The sequence below is a fragment of the Acipenser ruthenus genome, chromosome 2 (genome assembly GCF_902713425.1).
Source record: "Acipenser ruthenus chromosome 2, fAciRut3.2 maternal haplotype, whole genome shotgun sequence".
In the NCBI taxonomy this organism is placed as follows: domain Eukaryota; kingdom Metazoa; phylum Chordata; class Actinopteri; order Acipenseriformes; family Acipenseridae; genus Acipenser; species Acipenser ruthenus.
The window spans coordinates 38,374,972-38,385,721 of record NC_081190.1 but is presented as its reverse complement, the minus strand read 5'-3'; positions in this window follow the sequence as shown (position 1 = coordinate 38,385,721).

The following is a 10,750-nucleotide window of genomic DNA, read 5'->3' as shown; positions in this document are numbered from 1 at the left end:
ATGGACAACTGCACTTACTAAATAGTACATTTGGTAACTGTTCTATGCTTACATCTTAATTTGAATTTGTTTTAACTACTTACATTCTCTAATGTTTTCAAATAAACAGATATTGTCATATTACTCATATAATTGTATTTTTTTATTTTTATTTTGTAGTGTCCATTAGAAATCCCTTAAAACGTTTCGCTCTCTTTTGTTACCCCCCTTTTTTTGGAGTATATGCACCATTCTTGAAACATTACACTTTGATCTGCTTCAGAGACATACATATTCTGTTGTGTCTGTGATATCCAACAACTAAGTAGTGTATACTCAAACCTGAAATACTGAAAATACTGAAAAGGAGGCGAATACGGTACTATGGTGGGTGAAAATGAAACAAAAATGAACACAGTTTAAACATCTGTTTCAGCTGTATTATTGGTAGCTTAACTGACTTACTGATGCCAGTTGTAAATAATGTTCATTTAAAAATAACATGCAGGTAATATTTCTGATATCAGCCAAGGTTACAAGAGATCTGTGAAAATCACTTACTTTGTTGAACTGTGAGCTGACAATAAATATAATTTTTGTATGCAATATATCATGCAGAAACTATAAGAGAATAAATGACGGAGACACACACAGCGGGAAAGAGAATGAGCTGCACTAGTTCCCCCTAGTGAGGTAAACCTTTATAACAATATTGGGCCAAATGTATTTGTATGGAATAAATTTGTTTTATTTATTCATTTATTCATTTATTCATTTATTCATTTATTCATTTATTCATTTAATTATTATTATTATTATTATTATTATTATTATTATTATTATTATTATTACTTTTTGTGGAATTTTCTGTAGTTTCTCTTCCCAGTCTCTCTCCACTAATCTCCACCCCCTTTCCCAGTCTAATTCATGTTTTTAGTTAGTGCATGATTTGCTTTTTCACAAACTGGATGATGTTATCAGTGGTTTCCCCTTAGTTGTGTTTCCTGGCCCACCCCAGTACAACCGATTTGATTTAGAGCACAAGAAACAAAGGAATCAGGTGAATCAGTACTAAAATGAATAATGATTTAAAAGCTGCTCCGTCCCTGGCTGAAAATATGTTTAAAAGCCTTTTCTAATCCCTGCAAATACTGGAAACAAATCTGCCACCTGTGTTCCCTGTGTCCTTAAACAAGCCACAAATTAGCTAACTGGGAACTTGATTCACATGTTTTCTGTTACACCAAAGGCAAGGATTCTATGCTTGTATCACAAGCAAGTGGGTGTTGAACTAACCACCTGGGTTGTTTGTTTCACAGCTTGCATGGCACAATCTGGTTTCACATTTTACATGTAGGGTTAGAACTACAGTTACCTTTAGGATTTACTGTTTGGGTTATGTTTGGGCTGGTGTTGACAATCATAAAACTGAGTCTTAAATATGTAAAAAGTTTTAATTATTGCAGCAAAACAATAGAATGGTAGCTTTTCATATCACCTGCAGTGTGGGCCTAATCTCTCTAATCAAACTGTATTGTGGCCTTCTAAATTGTATGGTCTGTAATGGTAGCCTGTGAATAAAAAATATCAATAAATAAAAAATAATGTTAATTCCATGAAACAATAATTGTATAGTGATCCAACGAATGGGAATGCCAAGTTTACAGACTTAAAAATGAATAAATACACAAATAAGTTTGCCTATTTTCATAACCAATTTCCTTTCTGTGATAGAAAAAAAATCTATTGTTTTCGATTGTCCTTTTTAGTAAATGCATTCTTTTACAACCCCAGTCAGCCTCTGAATGTCCTCCAGTGTTTTGCATTGTTGGGTCACCTATTGGATTAACCTGAGAGAGCCTGAGAAAGGTTCCACGGTAAAGATGCACTATTTAACGGAATTCAATCTGTCCCAATAGATTTGAATCGCTAACATAAATGTATGAATGTAGATTATATCTCCATAATGAGGCCTGAATCATTCTCAGTTACTTCAAAGGAGTGAAACTCTACCTCCCTTTTTAGCAGCAATAATAAGACCTTAATAGGTTCCTTTATTAATTGTTGCTCTGTTCTGTTTGCAAAGGACTGCCCTCTGTAAGACCAGACTCTTCGCTTTTATTTAACCTTTTTCCACAATGTAGAATGCATTGTAATTTATAACATGTGTTTAATGTTGTAAAGACAATTATGCAATGAAAGTGATCTATTGTTCACTGTACAGTATAGTGTATTTGTTAATAACATAATAAAATACTACAGAAATCAAGATCTACAGAAAATTATTGTTTGTATTTACAAAAAATAAATAAATAAAAATTTCAGAAATCTAGTTCATGAGCATTATTTAGTATTACTGTTTTACCCATAATGGGAGTAAGTTAAAATTGTGTGAATAGCCTGGAGGTGCTAAATGCCAATAATGAATAATGATACAAAATAATCTCGTCTCCTGTCTACTGTATATATGTTTATAAATCAAATACTTCTCATCACATTAAAGCCACACTTTAGATTCTGACAGAGTTGCCAAACTGCTATGAGAAACAGACTTAGCTAAACTCTGGTAAATGTCCAGCAACATTCTTAAAAAAAATGCATATACATTTTTGTACTTCAATTGTAATAAAAGCAACAACAATTTAATTTAAAAAGAAATGATGCTAAACTATGCTGACATTTTAATTTGAATACAATACTTTTGGTTATGCTAGTATACTATAAGTTGAGTTGTGTGTGTTGAGTCTTTTTTTTGGTATAAAGACATGTCATCTTGTGTAGTTTTGGCAAGAGGACTGCAAAGTGAACTCACAAACCAATGAATTAATTATTCATAATAAACTGGTTTTAATTTTAGAACTATACCATATGTTTTATACACTGGATAAGATATACTGGACAAATCCTATAGCAATTGGTTGATTATAATTCATGATTTATAATAGCAACTGGGGTTGAAAATTCTAAATAAGGTTCACAATAAATAAAAATAATGCACTATAAACAACTGGATGGAAATATTTTGCTTGTATAATATACCTTTCATTTAAGATGTATTTACTGTAATTAATTACAGAAACACATGGCCAGCTACTGTTCAAGTTTTCTGCCCCACCCAATTCAACCCACAAACATCCATAAAAGCAATATAAACTTCCAGTATAATAAATCCGCCCACATAAATACTGAAAATATCTATTAGATGTATGTGTGTTTCTAAATAAGCAGGGTGAACCCTTAAAACTTCACATTATGTTCACTGTGAGCAGCTTTCCAAACACAGTGAAGTGAATTGTGATTTTGGCCCTTAGGGTAAGTTGCTTTATCTCATCATCAAACTGGATTGTTTCAATGCTTCTAATCATTTCCGATGGTTTCCTCATGTGCATTTGATAGTTTCTGTTCATGTATTTGTTGCTTACAAACTGGGCTTTCTTGACTTTTCAGAGCTTTACCACGTCTTTAAAAATAAGCCGATCTGTAATTTACTTATAAATATGCTTTCTTTATTAGACTCCCTTTAGATAGCTTACACCCACATCTGCTCTGACTTTTGACAGCAGTCTCTCAAACATACTATACAATTAATGTTCTTTTTCCACCTGGCAAAAGGTTTGTTTTTTTCATTAGCCTTCTTACAATTAATTTTACAGAACATTCTTCTTCTCATATTTACTCTATTTGATTTCTATTTGGCAGTTTTGTATACTTTCAGATTTGTTTTCTTTCCGCGATGTTTCAATATACAGGGCTTCCTCAATATTTTACCATTCAATAATTCAGCAGCAGTGTGGAGTAGTGGTTAGGGCTCTGGACTCTTGACCGGAGGGTTTGTGGGTTCAATCCCCGGTGGTGACACTGCTGTTGTACCCTTGAGTAAGGTACTTTACCTAGATTGCTCCAATAAAACCCCCCCTGTAAAGATGGGTAATTGTATGTAAAATTAATGTGATATCTTGTAACAATTGTAAGTCGCCCTGGATAAGGGCGTCTGCTAAGAAATAAATAATAATAATTCAGACATTCACAAATCACAATTACTTTACTGTATTAGGGCCCTTTGTTAATTCACTCTTTTCAGGATTTCATGGATTTGATGTGTAAGAATGCTTTGTTTTACTGAGAGTGTATATAAAACATTTAATTACATTTAATATAAACATTGTGAAGTGTAATTTAAATGGGAAGAAATAACACCATTTTTTAAATACTACCGCTAGAGTATTTTTATCCATCTAAAATAAAACCAAAACAGCCATACAATGAATAGCTCCACTATTCAGATGACATAAAAAGATGACCTTATAAGACAATTATTTTATTGCATTTTACCTTTCATTTGGAATAACTCTATTGTTGGTAGCACTGTCTCTTTAAGATTTTGAATTGTTATTGCAGTAAAGGAGAAGTTCCATTAGAAAAAATCCATCAACCAGATGTCTATTATTATGTGCAGGGCTTGAGTCTTAGAGCTTGGCAAGGATTCATAAACCCAAATAATCTGGATAGGCAGAATCCCTACAAGAAATGTCCTCCAACAAGCCTTCCAGCTGAAATCAGACTTCTGATAACTATATTGCGGTCTGATTTTTATGTGAGAGCAAGCTATCATCTCACACAACATATACATGTTCTGTAAGAAGCTTGTTAGTCTGCAGAAAAAAACCTGCCACTTTACTGAATGATTTCCTATCACTCACCTACAGAGTACATCTCATTCAGCAAACAGGGCTGAAAGAAAGATTTTGTTTTCATTAGCTGTGCACTGTAAAATCTCCAGAATTGTTTTTTCCCCCTTAGAAGGCTGGATGTCAGCGCTGGTTATAAGTTCATAACAGTGCATGGGCAAGATAAAATACTGTCAAGTACTATAAGCTTAACTGTGTATGTTAAAGCAGTAGAATTTACAACGTCTGATATGTCTGCTTTTGTTTTTAAACTTCCAAATGCTTGTATTGAACATTTGCAGGGAGCTATAACATTATAAGTCAAGCCATACATGTACTGTTTCTAAAACCTTTCATGTAAAATGTGGAAATAGTTGTACTTCAACACTGTTAAATGTTAAAGAATCACAATGGGTGTGCATAGCACAATTATACAAGCCATGTGAACCCTTCAAAAAAGTTGACAGTGTGTGAACTTTATACCTTTTGAGAAGCTGCATATAATCCTGTGGACTGTTCATTCTCTCTCCCTCCAGTATCAAATGCCGCTCTTTTTGTTTATTGTTCGGTAAGCCTGCAAGAGAACCTGCAAATCCCAAGCCTTCAGCAAGGACATCAGGTTGCTATGCCTTAAGTGTTTGGATCTGCTGAACAGTGCTGGCATCGCTCTTGTCATTGGCTGGGTTGCTAGCTGGAGCATGACGACTCGCCTAAGAAACTGGAGAGTTCTTCTCAATTCGCCCCTGTGCTTTTCTTTATGATTTTTCTTTGCCTACATTCTTGTTCAGAAGCAGCATAAAATCTCAGAGCACTAAAAACACAAGAAAATTGGATTTTAATTCCAATGTCCCAAAGGATACATTACTTTGGGGCTTAAAACTGTAGCTTGGTACTTATTTCTGCTTCAGTGACACAGTATACACACATTTAGTCACCAGATGACATTTATTTAATTTGTGAAAAAACGAAACAAAACATGTGTCCATGCTATAAAGGAGGAGTAATGCTTTAAACGTCTTAGGTTATACATTAGTTGACATGTGAACATAGTTGTTTTTGATATACAGAATGTCTCAGTTATGCTCCTGAACAGTTAGATATGACAGCAACTGTATGCACAGTACAAACAGAGCCACATGCTGGCACGACCAGCAGGAGGGATGGAATTCATGTGGTGGTAATGTGCCCCCCAGTGGCACCAATGTAATGTAGGTGGTTAGAGAGCTTTGAAGATAGAGCATGTAAAGAAATGAAAGAATTTTCTTCTGAGGACTGAGCTATAAACGCTGCATCACTTGGTGACTGTAGTCTGCTTTTCTAACCCTACAGTTCAGTGCTCCACACCGCTACAAGCTACGTGCTTCCCCGGTTGTGTGACTGCATGCTGTCCAGACTAGACACTCAGCCCAGTATCCCTGGTGCTTCGGCACCCTCAGTGCTTAAATGCTCTGTGCCTCGGCGCCCTCGGTACCTCACCGCCCTCGGTGCCCTAGAGCCTTGGTGCCCTAGAGCCTTGGTGCCTCTGTGCTTAAATGCTCCCTGCATTGATGCCCTTGGTGCTTCGACACCCTCGGTGCTCCAGAGCCTTGATGCCTCGATGCTTTGGCGCCCTCGGTGCTTGGACACTCCCTGCATTGGTGCCCTCGGAGCATCCGTGCCTCTGAGCCTTGGTGCTTCAGTGCCCTCAGTGCTCAACCACTCCCCGCATCGGTACCCTCGGTGCTTTGGTGCCTCGGAGCCTCTGTGCTTCGGCACCCTTGGTGCCCCTGAGCCTCGGTGCCTCGGCGCCCTTGGAGCTTAGATGCTCCCTGAATCGGTGCACTCGGTGCCTCGGTGCTTCGGCTACCCTCGGTGCCCTAGAGCCTCAGTGCCGCTGTACTTAGGCACACTCTGTGCTTGGATGCTCTGTGCTTTGGTGTCCTCGGTACCTCAGTGCATTGGTGCTCATGCACCCTTAGTGCTCAGACGCTCCGTGGAACGGTGCTTAGTCCCGGTACGTCGAGATGTCTATATACCACCCTTGCACGTCCTGTGGAGGGATGATTCCCCCACATGACAAACACCTCCTCTGTGTTAGGTGTCTTGATATGCATCACGTCTCCTCCACCTTAGGGGATGAGACGTAGCATCCCAGCCACGGACCCTGCGCAGGAGGCTCGCAGAGTTTACTGGTGCGGCTTCCTCAGCCAGATCAGCTGAGACCTCTGCAGCGTTGGGAGCCCTGTCCTGGCCAACACAGCACGTCTCCTCTTGGCCTACCTGGATGGCATTTTATAATCGGCACCCCTCCCTGAACCAGTAGCTTCAGAGCTGCACTTGGTATCAGGTATGCTGCTGCAGGTGTCAGGCTTCCAAGGGCAAAACCTGGGCTGAAGCCTGGTGTGCAGACAGCTTTGGCTGTCACAGACCAGGGTCCTGGATTCAGATAAGTCGGCCTTGCTGGACACGCCTATCTCCCCTGGCCATACATTCGGGCCAGCAGGGACGGGGGAATGCCAGACGTGGGGCCCCAGTGCAACAGCGCTCCGGGAGGCAGTTCCAACGCTGCCCTAGGCAGCCTCCAAGGCAGACTCCAATCCAGCCCCAGCAGGGGCCCTGAAAGCTTGCGGCCTCAGACCCACTCCTTCTCACAACACCAGCTGCAATATTGGCGCACTTGCACCACCACCACCACCGTACACAGCAATTATGCGCTGCAGTTCTGCATGGGCCCTCCTCCCTTTCAAGGGATCACGGTTACATCCGTGAGCGACCCTCTCCCTCAGGCAAGAAGTAAAAACATTACTTCTCAAACAAGCCTTCCGCCTCATAGAACACACCTCTCAAGAGGAGGGGTTCTACTCAAGGTACTTTCTAGAGCCAAAAAAGGATGGTGGCCTTCACCCATCCTAGACCTGAGAAACCTCAATGGGTTCTTGAGGGAGAGGAGGTTCCAGATGGTCACACATCACCACATCCTCCAGTTCGTCCGTCCAGTCGACTGGTTTAACACTGTGGACTTAAAGGATGCATATTTTCATTGCACAGGAAATATCTCCTGAATGGGACCGTCTGTCTGCCTTAGGGCTCTCATACGCAGTCGTCAGTACATTGCTTAATGCTAGGGTCCCCTCCACAAGGTCGTTGTAAGCCAATAAGTGAAAATATTTTCAAAATTGGTGTATGACCAGAGGTCATGATCCCATCTATTGACCTATAGCAATTATTTTACAGTTTCTGCAAGAGCCGTCACCTCCGCTAAGCGGGTTAGTGAGCTACAGGCTCTGTCAGTACACAGTGCCTGTATGCGTATTTGGGATGAGGGAAACAGGGTATCATTATGTATGAACCCCGCTTTCCTCCCTAAGGTGGTTACGACTTTCCACTTAAACCAGTGAGTGGAACAAGAGGATTTCCTTCCCCCTTCTTTTTCTTCTTCGGAGGGTCAGAGATTAAATTCCCTCTGCCCAGTTAGGGCATTGAGAGGTTATGTGGATAGGATGACAGTGCTGAGTCAGACTAGCTCTTCGTCTGTCATGGTGAAAGGACCCTAGGTCAAGCCCTCTCGAAACAGCGACTGTCCCACAGGATTTTAGACACAGTTTCGACTGCATATACTAATTCCAGCCTACCCCCGCCTGGGCGGGTGGCCGCACCCTCTGCCAGATGAGTGGCTACATCATGGGCCCCCTTAGAGGAGCCTCATTGGCTGATATTTGTACTGCGGCTAGCTGGGCTACTCCGCATACATTCACCAGGTTCTACCGACTCAACATGGTAGATTCCTCAGTGCCTTCATTAGCTCGCTCCCCTGCTTCCAAAGCCCGCTCCTTCTCCACCCTCGCCCCGCAGTGGTGGAATGACCTTCCTACAGATGTCAGGACTGCCCAGTCCCTGACCACCTTCTGGCGCCTCCTCAAGACTCACCTCTTCAGACAGCACCTGTAGAACTCCTCTTTTCCCTCTGGACACTTTATCACTCTTCCTTAATGCACTTTACTTGCACTTATCTGCTCCCTATTTTATTGCATTTAATCCTTTACTTTACAGAGTACTGTACTGTAATCTGCCACAAGTGTTATTCAATCTGTAGTATTTTGCATTTAATCGTATCCTGATGTAACTATCACTGACACTGTTATCTGCTCCGATATTGATTCATATTTTGTAATATACTTGCAGCTCTGACATAAAATGCTCAGTAAATACCTGACCTGTGGCAGGCATATCCCAAAAGTATTGCTGTTGGTCATCTTCTCTTTCAGGGGACTGGGGTTACATCCGCAACCTATCGTTTTATTACATGTATAGATAATAGTCACTGGTAAGTACCCTTTACAATAATTAATGAAATGCTATGCTCTATACAATAATGTCTTGAACAACTGCACTGAGTTAAAATAGAAATACAGTTTTTCTTGCATCAATGTTGTTAGTGATCTAACAGCATTGATGCAACATTAGTGACAACTATGGTTATCCTAACATGCATTATTGAATAAGGAAGTGTGTATTATTGATTAATAATGCATGCCTGGATTAGTTTGCATCTGAAGGAAAGCTGAGTGAACAAGCGCACCCTAATGCAATGTATTAATTATTCATTACTTAGATTGTATAATGCTTAGACCATCTCACACCAATTTATTACGTGTATAAATAATAAAATAAATGTATTTAACATCTGATGGAATCAACCTGGAAGACAATATATTGTGGTAAAGTGGCAGACGGTCAAGGCTGGTCAACGGCAGGCATAGCAAACCCAGAGACAGTGCAACTGCAGTTTAGCACTCTTACGCACTTTCATTTACAACAAAACAAAATACAGGAACAAAATAAACAGTTTAAACAAAACATTCCAAGCAGAAACACTCCAAAATAAACACAGCACCCAAGCTTTGGCTATGCCTGTGCATAAACAGAGAGCACTACCTGCTGCACTCGCTCCTTCTCGCCCCACTCCACTGCACACTCCTACACACTCTCTGCCCACACAAACATTTCCTTTGCCTTACATAGCAGATGGCCAGGGTTAATTGACAATCAATAGATCAATCAACACCTGGCCACATTCAACACTTTTCCAATAAAGTAATTACCCAATTTAGCAAACCCAATTTAAGCTATGTGGCTGTGCAAAGGTGGCCATCTTGAGTCACCCCCTTCCAAGCGAAGATGGCTGTCAGCCGCACAATATATATATATATATATATATATATATATATATATATATATATATATATATATATATATATATATATATATATATATATATATAAAATATAAGTCACTTACAAACCATCCGGTCAACCAAGCACATGACTTGATGGCTCATTTTTTGTTTTCATATTATTATTCCTCATGTTATACACATACACAGTACAGTATATCTATAATAAATGTGTTACTTACACATACTACAAATATATTATTATTATTATTATTATTATTATTATTATTATTATTATTATTGTGAGAAAGAAGTGTTCTGAAACATTTAAATCCCACTGTTTCAGGACAACATGCTGAAAGTGTTTTTGATTAACTTTTTGGTGGATAATGAAAACCATGAGACAAACCTTCTCAGGAGTTAGCTCTTTCTGATGTTGAATATAAAACTGCGGAAGTCTGATTTTATTTTTTACTGTGTTTTCTCCTAGGCTAGCCCTCAAACTAATTATGACTGTCTTAGGCATATGCTTTCAAGTCATTATCCTTTTTTTCTAGCTATCCAGAGTAAAGACTTTTGCCCTTTTATCAGGAGTGAAGAAATATCCCCGCCTAATGAGGGGGACAAATCCCATTATAGGTCTGCCCTCTGAGGTTTATTATGAAAGATATTAAGTGTGAGAAATGAACTCAGTAAAATGTCCAGGTGGCACTGAGTGGAAGGAGATTGAAGGTGTTTGTGAAGACACTGTCTCTGTCCATCTTTTGGATAGTTTTTGACAAGTTAAACACTGCAGAACATGGTGCCAAATAGAGCTTGGGACTAGCCTCTGACAGAAGTCAAGGGGCAGTAACTCTTGGCCTATTAGTATAACTAATGATTATTTTACCTATGCATCATGAATAATACTGGTTTTGTTTTGTTATGTTTGACTTGGTTTATTTATTCTTCA